This window comes from Haliaeetus leucocephalus, unplaced genomic scaffold (genome assembly GCF_000737465.1).
Source record: "Haliaeetus leucocephalus isolate CR32 unplaced genomic scaffold, Haliaeetus_leucocephalus-4.0 Scaffold763, whole genome shotgun sequence".
In the NCBI taxonomy this organism is placed as follows: Eukaryota; Metazoa; Chordata; class Aves; order Accipitriformes; family Accipitridae; genus Haliaeetus; species Haliaeetus leucocephalus.
Genome location: NW_010973199.1, coordinates 5,257,674 through 5,270,032, shown reverse-complemented (window position 1 = coordinate 5,270,032; position 12,359 = coordinate 5,257,674).

Here is a 12,359-nt window from a genome sequence, read left to right as displayed (position 1 = left end):
AAAGGGGGGGGGGGGGGGGGGGGGGATCCAGTCTGCTTAAATGACTATGGGTGATGGAGATACATTATTCATTACATTACTATTTTTTCACACATTGTTTAACTAAGACACATAGACTAATGAAATCACAGCCAGTGTGGAAGATTAGTGCTGGTAGAGCGCTAAATATTGTAAAATGTATGGTCTAAATTAAAGATGTGTTTATGGTTATTGCACATAATTTACCTGTAATGCATCTCACATGCTAGTTTGGAACAAACTATTCTGAAAACTGAATACTATGGGGGTTATCCTGCCTTGAACTACTGCAAATCATCATTTCATATGAAATACTAAATCTGCTATTTTTATTGAGATAAGTTTGCCAAGTGTCTGTTATAGATAGTAACAGTTGTACTTTTAACTTGAGCCAATATCTCAGAAAGTTTAAAATATCTAAATTGGGAGTGTGCCCAATTATAGACCTTTCCTATGAACCAGGAGACAATGCCAGGCTGATATTCATAGATATATGATCATTTCCCTCTGGAAATTCTGAGTCAGATACTAAGGTTGTGTTGATTTAAGCAGAACTACAATGATATATGCCAGCTGCTGATCTGGGCCAGTAACTTTAAATAGTATTCTGTGTCCTCTAGAACTTGTTATTGAAGATTTCCTTACAGGTGAGTGCATAACCAGTACAGCTTTTTAAGCATGAAGTGAGGTAATGCTGACAGTGGATGATTAGGGGAGGTAAAATGAAAAGTATGATTAAGGTGTTTTTCTTCCACTTTCAGAGCTTTCTTTCCCCTCAAAACAGTCTGGAGTACAGTCATTTTCACCTGTGCCATTTTTGTATGTAATGGACAGCTATAATTGTAATAATCTGTTCACTCCCTCCAAACTTTTTTTTTTAACCTTATTTTTGTCATTTGGTTCTGAAATTATTCCTTATGATGCTGTTAAGCAGTCCCTAAATTGTTCGCCAAATTCAAGATGCTCTTTCACCTGTCCACGTATTATGATAACTCCTAATGACTTTCCTTATGTGTTGCTAGGCTTTTTTATTATTTCATTTCAGAGCTATTTATTCCTTTTTTAATATATAAATCAATAATTATTGGCAAACAGCACACATTAAGGATTAGTTCATCATTAAGAAAGCAACTGAAATTGAAAATCTGCACTGTGATCAAGCATTTTCAGTAGAGAGGAGAGTTTGACCTGATAGGAGTTAAGGTGGTATCTGCATTATAATTAAGTTATGCAGTTTTTCTGACCAAAATTTTCTGGCAAAATTCTCACAAATTACTGTAATAGGACTGATTCTCATGGCTGAATAAAATTGGGCCTCTGATCTACTAACTTGCTGAACATTCCCTAGCGTTCCTTTGCATTGCTTTATAACATGACTAATGCAGTATACTCTAGGTACTGAATCATACTCAAACTTCATGCTTGTTTGGCTCAGTCACAAGGGGATACTTATATATATTGTCTACACTCCCTAGCTATTTGATTTAGCTTATTTTTGTGTGCCAAGATATTCTGTTTTCCTCCCCTGAGCTTTACATGTCTGGTTTTGGTTATAACGCAGAGACTATGTTTGCCATCAGCACCTTCCATTTTGTTATGTTTAACTTTACCTGCTTTTTGGCCCTATATTTTTTTCTTGTATCTTTCCAGCTTGCCTTTGTTCTTCACAAAATACTCCCAGTGCATTAAAAGGTTGCTGTATTTATCAGGTTTCACTGGGGCATTCAAACATTTCTTACTGTGAAGTATTCTGTTATTGCAGGATCAAGCAATTTAGATGAGCGTGATAAATGACAGCAGGTTGGCTTTATTAAGGTTAATGGCTTGATGATTTACAAGTGAAGATATATTAGAGTCAAAATTATTGCATTAATTGTTCCATTAAACAATGTGAACTTTGAATATACTGTTTTGGAATGCCCTGGAGAGGCGTCATTACTGTTATATTAATCGTGACATGGCATCTATTTCAGATGTGCTAACAATTTAGAAAAAATAAGTAACTTAAAGGTTACTGTCTCCTGACAGCCATTAATGGGCAATAACAAACTGAAAATTACCTCAGACAAAAACCAGAGCCGACCAATAGCAATGTAGGCTGTTGGATCTCCTGTGGCTTTAAGCAGTGTTAAAGCCTGGGGTGGCTGGGTTTGGAGGCAGTTGTATGCACCTGTAAGCTACAGTAACACTAGTGATGGACTGCTGCCACCTTGTCCCTCTCTTCTTTTCGGTTCAGTCAGAATTGCTTCATACAGAAGCCTCAGCTGTGATCTGTTGGGTTACAACCAGATAAAAGACAAATCAACAAAGCCTTGGGAAGATCATCTGCATTTTATGGGATCAGAAATGTTTTTGAAGCAGAACAGATTCCCAGGTGGTACAGTTAATTAAAGGAAAGCCTTACTTCTGGAATTAATTCTGAAAGAACAGAATGGGCACTAGGAAGCTCTTTCTGGTATGAAGAACATTCTTTTCAACATTTGTTGATGGCACCTCAGAATTTAGCAATCACATATCAATAATTACAAAGGAATTATAATATTAAGTAATTCTTTTACTTATTCAAGAATCATGTTTTGTTTGCCATTATTGTTGGTTTTAATAACAAAACAGTACAGTGAAGCCAACTGATGAATGCTTTCATCTGAATTTTTGATTAACCAGGGGCATATCAAACTGCTATGTTGCAATGTTGTTTTCAGAAGGAAGATTTTCACAGTAATATTTTGAGTTTCAAGGGAAAAGATCAGCACAGTTCAGAGGAGATTTGAAATGGTAAATGGTCCCTGAATATTCCTACACTCAGAAATGCAGCAGTTATTCTTTTGTCATTAACAAGAGCAAAGGTGCCCAACTCAGACTTGTTAGCTGTAAGCAGGCCTATCTTCAGAGACCTCAGTAAAGCTACACCTTTTTCCATTCTGATTAAGTTGATCAAATCTTCCTCTGTTTTAGCTTCCTTCCCCTTTTGTATGTGGCTATAGAATGACAAATGATTCTGCTGACTGTTTTCAGGACAACTTGGTATAAGATTACTCGTAACAAATAAAGTAAAGCAAGTAATAGCAAGCAAATTACTCTACTTGATTAATAAACCATTTACTTTACCAAGTGATGAGTGACACCAGGATTTCAGGGGGATGGAAGACACAGGGTTCAGCTAGACAGCAAGCATAATATCACATAGCAGCAACTCTAACTGTAGGGTTTTTTTTTTCCTTTTCTCCCCTTTTCATTTGCTTTCAGCACTGAAGAACTGCCGCTTCTCTGTTCCCTCTGTCTTTCCACCTTCTTCTCAGTGGTTTGGGAAAGAACAGCAACAAGCCGGGCTGGAAGCTCCTGCTGCTGTTGATAAGGAGAAGGAGCTGATAATTACATTCTGCCTAGAAGCAGCACATGGGCAAGGCTTTCACACAGTGCTCCAAGGGAGTAGCAACTAACAAAAATTCCTGTGGAGGACATAATCTTAAATTGTTACCCGGATCTTGGAGTGGGGAAGGAGGGCTGGAGGAAGGGAGCGGGGATGGGGAAGCATGGCTAGTCTTGGCTCTTCAAAAGAGGTGTTGCAAAATCGGTAAAATACAGTCTGGGATTTTATATTTTCCATCCAGAGTAATGATTTGTACTGGAATTGTAAGAACAGATTCGAGAAATTGTAGTGTGCCTCGTTGGGTACGCTTGGTGTGCCTGTGGTTTCTGTAATCTGTTACTGTCTGGGCATTAGTCTCAGGCATGATATTGCATGATGAAGGAGGTATCACGCTTTGAACATCCCTTCACTAACTTGGACTTGCGTGTAAACTATCCCCACCCCCAAGCCTCAGCTTCTCCGCTCGGTGAGGGCTGGGGTGTGAACCTGAGCCATAAATACCATAACCGTACAGACAAAAGCTCAGGTGAACGCGTGACTGCTAACACACATTTAACGTTAACTAATGTGCTATTTGTGACTTCTTAATGTTTCTTAAAAGAATCAGAGTTTTCTAACAGGATAGTAGATTGTTAGCTGCTCAGCTACTTTCTTAATGACAACTTTATAGAGCAATGACATTCAATAGTGCCTTTAAATTGTTTATTGCTCTTATGAGCTGAAAATTGATTATTCTACCTTATATTAAGCACTTTTTAAAATTTCCTTGCTGAGAATTAAGGACTCATGCAATGGATTCAGTCCCTGGGTTTACTATATAATTTCCTTCTTGTTTCAGGATGTAAGTTCAAGCAGAGTATACCTAGAATAAAGACTGAATATTGAGATTCAGTGTGTTTATGAAGTAGGCAATGGAATCATATGGTTCAATGTGTTGGAATATCCAGATATACCCTATTTTAGTGCATTGGCCTGTTCACAAATGAACGCCATTGCTGTTTATTCTAAGGGATGACACCTGAGGTTAATAACTACCTGGCACAGCAGGTAAAACAATGTCTTTTCTGTACAATATATATTATTTAGATTTCAATATCAGAAATTGAAAATCTGGTGAAAAATTACTAGGAAGGATTCCATCCTGTCAGGAACATATGGTAATTTTACATTAACTGATATTTTTTGTAAATATGACAGCAGAAGCATATGTGGAAATATTTGCATGTGGAGGGGAGAAAAATGTGTTTTGTTGAAAATAACACTTCAGCAATTGTCACACTGTATCTAATAGTTAACAGTGTTGATGTGCAAATGATTTACTGAAAATTGCAGACTGAACACAAGTCCTTTAATACTCAAGCTGAGAAGAAAGGCAAAAGAGATGCAAGTGAATATCTGGGTTTTGTTTTACTATGATGACACCTAGCTCTGCCTGCAGTCCCAAACCCTAGCATTACTGCAGACTGGAAATCTAAAAATTAGCAACACATGCGAACTCTCACTGCTCCCTCCCTATTCATTGATTTTAACAAAGACTATTTGAAAACAGTTTGTGCAAAAACAGTATTTGAAAATAAGGTGTGAAATTCCCATGTAGAAAGAGCTGGCTTATAATGTTTTATAAGAAGATAGTACAGATGATGATGCTTTACTAATAAAAATGGACTGCTGCTTTTTATTTTCCATGAGGCATCACAAGCTTTATACATCTGTTCATGGGGAAAATATTCTTCAGAACAAGGAGGCAGATTGTTAAACTAAGGGATGACAACTGTTGCATGCAGCAGATAGGATATGTGTCAGAGAATAGAGAAGAGAAAAAAAATATTAGAATATTATGCATTCTTGCAGTGCAGTAAAAAGGAATAGTTTTATATTAGAAAAGAAACTGTGATGAAAGTGAGTGTATCTATAAATACATATGGTAAATGATGGGAAAAAGTTAAATATTACAGAAGGTTAAATTGGAGAAAATGTCCAGATAGGGGAAAATAGAGTATTCTCCCTTCTATTCTTAGGATGTCTTGTTCTTTCTGTTGTTTTTCATCACTTAATGAAGAGTCAGCTTCAAAAGGCTGAAGAGCTTGGTCGTAGTTTTCATATTCGGCCAAATATTAAAATACTTGTTCAAAACCTCTAGCTTTCCTGCTTTATTTTTTTAAAACTGGTATAAAAATGACAGAAGAATCTTCTTTTAGCAAAGTTTCCAGTATTTAGACAGTCAAACTAGTCCAAAAATATTACACTTGTTTCACCATTTATTGATCCAAACACAAAATATTTCAGGTTAAAATCTAGGTTAAATTAACTTTTAGAAACTATATAAAAATTTCTCTCAGATTCATTCAGAAGATTTTATTTTATGCAATTCCTTTTGTCAATATCTTTTGGAGGTAATAATTTAACACCATAGTAGGACAAATCTGCTCTGAAATCATCTCTTGCTGCTGAGTGCTAATATGGCAACACTAATTCCATATGCCTGCAAAATCCTGCCTAAAACCAGGGGAATAAAAAGGTTTGTATCCCCTTTTGTCACTCCTAGGTCATTATAACTGCAGCTGAGTTTTCTCTCAGTCCAGCATTTTTACCTGTATTGTACCTGAGAAGACCTCAGATCTTCTGAACACTTTAAAACACTAAGATTTAAAGACTGCATGTTGATCGATGACTCTGTGAAATCTCTTTAGTCTTTTTCTGCTTTGTCCTGGGAAGCCACTCTTCCTGGTGAAAATCCCAAAGGCAAGTCCGTACAAGTGGTGGTGTCTGGCAAGATCAGTGTTTCCCTGATGTGGTTCATCCCTGTTTCAATTCTAAAAGTTATTTGACTTTTGCAGGACCAGAAAAGGAATCTGTTGTAGCAATGAACTAGCAAACTTGTCCAAATGCAAATTTCCATGTTTTCTTATCACAATATGTAACCACGTTGGAACTGGTGTGTGCTGTTACCATTTAATTGTTTTCTGTTAGTAATGGAAAGGCATACCTGGTCAAAATGCAGATCCCAGACCACATTTGTAGTTTTGACTCTGAGTGCTTATTTACAGCACAGTTTTTCCATTAGTTCAAGGACTTTTGTGAGTGCATGAAAGAAGCGAGGCTGGCTGTGAACGATATGTAGGTTTAAACATCAGAAGGTGTGACTGCGACATTGAAAAGGAGGTAGTAGAACAAGCGGACTACCTTAACAGAGCGGAGACAAGCAAGACAGACTTAGTAGGGTTGTGTTTTACAAGGCTAAAGCACTTCTGCAAATGCACCACTTGTGACTGTTCCTCTCCTGATCTAAAATGGGTTGCTGCCTTTCATTTCTATCAAAATGTCATCCATGTCGGCGGTAGAGCATGAGCATCTGATATCTCACTTCTGCTATTACATAACAGCAGTGCACATTAGATGAAGCTCTAAAGAACTACAGTGCACTCTTAGACTGAATAATGCTAATGGCATTGTCTTTAATGGTGTAAAGTTTCCACCAGTAAAAGTTTGTGAAGAGACTAATATCCCTATATGTACTTTGATCATTTGGTGGGGGTGGGGGGTGGAAGAGGGAAATAACAGAACCGTTTTCTGCAAATGCTATACTGAAACCTTTTCCATAACGTTATAATGACCAGTAAATATTTAACAGAACAACATCTCACTTCCACAGATTTAGTGACACCACCTTCCATATTTCTTGTTCATTCTGAAATGTTCAGAACATCTCTGTCATCTTTTTGACTGGCAGCTTTTATCAGAATAGCTCAAAAAATTCTAGAGAGCAACCCATCCCTGTTACCTGTCTGTCGATTCTGACCATATTCTGGGGGTAAATTTAGGCATCACAAATAACACTCAAATGAGACACACAATCAGCAGCTTGTAGTTTCCAGTAGAATCTTTCATTTTTCTTCTCAAACGATATGTTCAATTTCTTCGTGATTTTTCTGTTCAGTTATGACACTGAAGCTGCTTGCCTCATATGCATTTGCTTTATATAAACAAGAGTTTTAACAGTGTAGGGATTCAATTTGAAACAGAAATGCTTTTGCAGTGTACCTTGATGAGGGAGAAGGGCTAGATATGTTAGGTCATCTATTGTTTTCATGAACATTTAGGGAGGTAATAAATAAAAATTGGGCAGAATTTTTTAGTTGTATAGGGTATTTAGATTTCAGATTTCATGTGCTTTTGACATTATGAATGTGGTAATGGATTTCAGTAGTTTAATTTGAATTCCGTGATTACCATGCTTATCTTTAAAAAGGGCTACCAAGTTGAGATGGATGTTGACTATTGATGAAGGAGAAGCATGCATACATAAAGACAGTAAAAACTTACTGGTGATGAATTATCTTATGACAGCATTATCAACAAATAAGAAAGTTGTGTGCACTAAGTTGTGTGCTCAGTTACATCCAGGAGTAATGATTGGTCACATAATACTGTGAAAGTAGAAGCATTTCAGGAACAGAGAATTATTTCTTTAAAGTGAATTTAAAACTGTAGTGTTGTCAATGTGTTTTCAAAAGTGCTGAGAACTGTGGACTTTGGCTCGACTAAGCCCAGATGTGCAAAGGAATTTGCAATACTGAAACCTGAACTGTGAGTTAAGTGCCCTTATACAAGGCATAGTAAGAGAAATGTATCCAAGATGGGAATTCAGTGAGATGGTCAAAATGGACAAGGAACCTTATAAACTCATAAGGAAAGGACGTTGAGGAGAAACACTATGATTCACAATCCCTTTCAAAATTTGTTAACTCTATTAATCCTCCCAAGAGGGTATATGTAGAAATTTCATGTTGGATCTGATCCATTTTGTACAAATAAATACCTTTTTTTTTTTTTGAAAAAGGACTTAAATTAGACTCCATATAGCCACATAAATGTCTTACCCATTAGAATCTGGAAGCACTGTTATATTAATACAAATAAATACAATTTCTACACATTCAAGCCTCTTCAGCAGTGAAAATGCAGACACTCACACCAGAGCAACAAATGACATCATGGTGAGAAACTATGTGCCATTATCTGCGTTACCTGCATGTTGCAGACTGGACTGGTCACTGTCAGATATCAAATAAGGTAGCAATTTGAACTGGAGTCTTCCACATGCTGGAATAATAAAATAACCATTAACTCCTGAGGACACATGCATCAGTCTAAAAGTTTTGTTCTTTGTAGTCTTTTAAGCAGGTTGAGACTTCTTGAGCATGTACCTAAGGCAATATAATCCAAGGAACACCTTCCCAGAAAATTCTGTAACACCTGAAGCAGCTAAACAGCATTACTGTTTTCCATCAAAGTCTCTTTCACATGCCCATGGAAACTTGTGGATGTTTTGAGGCATAGGGACCTTTCACAGTCAGCAGCAAAACCAGTTTGTGAATAACACAGTTGCCTGAGGAGGATATTTGGAGCTATCTCTTAATGATATCGTTCTCCAGAATGTCCTCAGTTTCACAAAAAAGAACTATTTGTGTCCTGTTGATAAAAGATCATGCAGTATTTTAACTTTTTGGTTAATTAAATTCATATTTACAAGCTTGGCTAAGCAAAATGAGAACCATTAAGAGAACCACAAGACCATGCTGAGCTGGCCTTTGATCTGAGGACTTCTCAGTTGTGCCCCAGTTGCACAACAGGACAGGATATGAGCATGCACTATTCTCATAATCTTCCTTTCTGTGCTTCCTGCTCCCCTTTTTTTTCTTTTCTATGCAAAGGAAACCCAGGCAAGCAGGTCCAGAGCAAGTGGCAATATGGCTGAACAGCCTTCCTGGTACAGACATTAGCAGCCTGGGTGGCCTACAGACTACATGCACCTTGAAATACTTGCAGAGTCTTGCAGAAAAAAAGCTCTACTTCTGTTAATGCAGTCTGATTTATCCTATAAGAAGCAGTTCTGTAAGCACTTAGTACTGACATAAAGCTTTCTCCTGGAAGCAATACCCCCTTGACCCCAATAAGCCTGTGGAAAGCCGTTTCTTCAATATATACTCATAGGCTAACACCAGAAATTCATTTCTGTAATAAATATCTTAAATGCTAACTATTTCCCAGTCTGACTTCCTGTAGAAGATTTCCTTAAGAAATGGCTACAGAATCAAGTACATCCTCTGTACTTGTGAGTACTGACTCCCATTTTAACCTGTATGCAAATCACAGTCTCTGTTCAATGTGGTAAAATGTTCTTCCCTCTCTTCATTTGCACCTGCTTCTCTAAAGAAATTTTTATAAATCTTTGCTATTTCAGTCACATTCTTACAGCTTGTTCAGAATTCAATGGCATGCGTGCCATAGTATACAACACATTGTGTGAAAGTTCTCTACAATACAGTCTGTTTCTTTTAAAGTGTCTGCCATAATTTTTCATTATAGATGCTTTCAAAACTAAGTTAGACAATATACTGTTTGATAAAACATCTTATTTCAAAATATACCAAGAATATGCAGCTAAAGCCAATGTAAATGGGTCTTGAGGAAGTAGCATTTCCTCCTCGTGATAAGAAGGAGTCAATGTTTTGATATATTTTTGGCAATGAATTCTAAAATCCAGACCACGAGTGCTAAAGAGCTTGTCAGTTTGGGAGCTAATCCATATGCCAAGGAAGCATTAAACAAGTATGTAGCTACTCACTTCAGGGAATGACCAGATATGAATAAAACTTTCCCAAGGAAATCAAGCCCAACTACTGGTAAGTGTAAGGCGAAATTTTAAATCACTTTTGACAAGGTGGAAAAGCAGACAGGGTCATAGTGTAACTGTAGTATAATGTGCCTGATTAACTTACTGTGGACCGGTTCCCTGGCAGCAGGATTTTACACAGTCTGTATTGTAGAAATAAATAATCATTGAGAGAAAATATGTAACTCAAAGTGCAGAGGCATGCAGAAAATTAAAAAAAAAAAAAAGTTTGGAAAAAGTGAACAGGCAATGATTTCAGTTTCTAATCACAGGCCCTGGCAGTGGGCTCTACAGCACAGTTTTATGTTTCCACTTAAAGCCACAGGTCTGTCTTCTCTACTGGAAAATATGTAGAGGATCTCAACTATCTCCAAATATACTGTTCAACATCAAAACTTTTCTCCTCTGCATGTATGATGTATTTATTTAAACTTTTAATAGAATGCTAGGTACAGCTCTCCTCTTAAGTTCTTAGATCAGACTGAATTCTTCACTTCTGCCAGTGGATGGTACAGTCTCTTAGCATATCTGAAGCTCAAATGATCAAAGGGGGGAAAAAAGCCACTTCCTCCTGCAGTTGCTTTCAGTTTTCTCATGCATACTTAAATCAATGCATTGAGAAGTAATATTCTACAGGGATGGATGCAGAATTAGCCCCTGTGGTCTCACCAGAGTTTAATGGGTGGTCTGATGATAAGAGCATCACTTTCTGCCATCTGTTCATAAGGGGACCGCTGGCTGTTCAGTGAGCCCCTTTGTTAGTCATGCTAAAAGGAATTTGGATGGCTAAAACTGAATTGTGTGAATACCCCCACCTAGCAAAACTATCAGTGCAGTAAATAACTGAAGATAGGAAAAGAAAAAAAATAGAACAATAAAATTATTTAAATACTTAGAGGACTAGTTCCATTTTCTCAGCTCTTCTGATTTAAAAAGCTACATGCCAAGTACTGTAGTAGAGAAATTGTATTTACTCATTACAAATAAATTGTCCAATAAATTTAGACGTGTTTGTATAAAACCAATCCTGCTTTCACAAATATGCTGTTTTATCTCATAAGAAGTCTAAGCAACACCCGTACAGTTTGAAGAAGTATATTACCACTTACAGTTTGTTTTGAACTGATGGTCTTGCACATGTCTTGTTCTGTCTAATTTCTAATATATATTTTGTTGTATTATTCCTGATGCCTAATAAAATCGGAGGAAATTATAATACCAGATGATATGGAAGAACCAGTGATAAACCTAAGAAAAGTACACATTTACACTTGTATAAGAGTATACTTACTTGTATAAAATTATATTCAGAAAAAAAAAATGTATAAAAGTGAAAACATAGTTGTTTAAATATTTATTTTAAAAGCATAATATGGTTGAAGAAAATAGTTCTTTTAATTTCAAAGAAATATTTGTACTTACTAAGTTGTAATATTTGCCCAGATACAATTTTGTAGAAATGCATTTCAGAAGAGTTCTGCAGGGTATTAAATACAGACATGAAGCAAAGATAAGGATTAAAGCTAATCAAAAGCTAAGCATAACAAAAATCAGGGATATTTAGACAGATTGTTAATTATCTAACTGTTTAAACATGAATTCCCTGAAGAACAGTCAGCGTTAAAGACATCCCTGAGAAATGTGTCTACAGGAAGGAAAGGCTTTTTACTCTAAAAGTGTTTATTTGGATGTTCTAATTAGCTATTTAAGCATACTTTAGTTTGAAAGCGGCTACAAATTATATTGTTATCAATAAGAACATGCCTTTTCAACAATGACCTTCATTGCTTCCATTTTTTCTTTTCTAATTAGAGTCTGGGGAAACATCTATTCCAGACCAGTTTCCACATCAGTACTGAAGCAAAGTTAAATTGTTTTCAGCTCTCTTTACAAGAGCTGAACAAGCTCTAGGCTACCGTCTTGCTCCTCTTTCCTGCCTTTATTTATGTTATACTTAATTCCAGCTTATCTGGTCTTCCAGCAATTAAGAATTATATTAGGAAAGTTTGCATGGAAGACTGTGAGTTAGAAGTTGAGTAGAAAGATGCATTCAGCTATTGTTTATTCTCATGGGCAAAGCTCTCACTGCACTGACCTTAAAAGAGGATTTCATGGTGATCTCATATCTGAAATGTATCTGGGCTCAAATTGGCCAGCATTTACTCTACAAGTACCTATGGGCATGCAAGTATACTTATTGAGTGCACCGAGTGCAGAGGTTAAATGCAAAGAGGAAAACTGCTCATAGGAATAAGAATATGGAAGACTCTACCCTTCAACTGTAAATTATGCTTT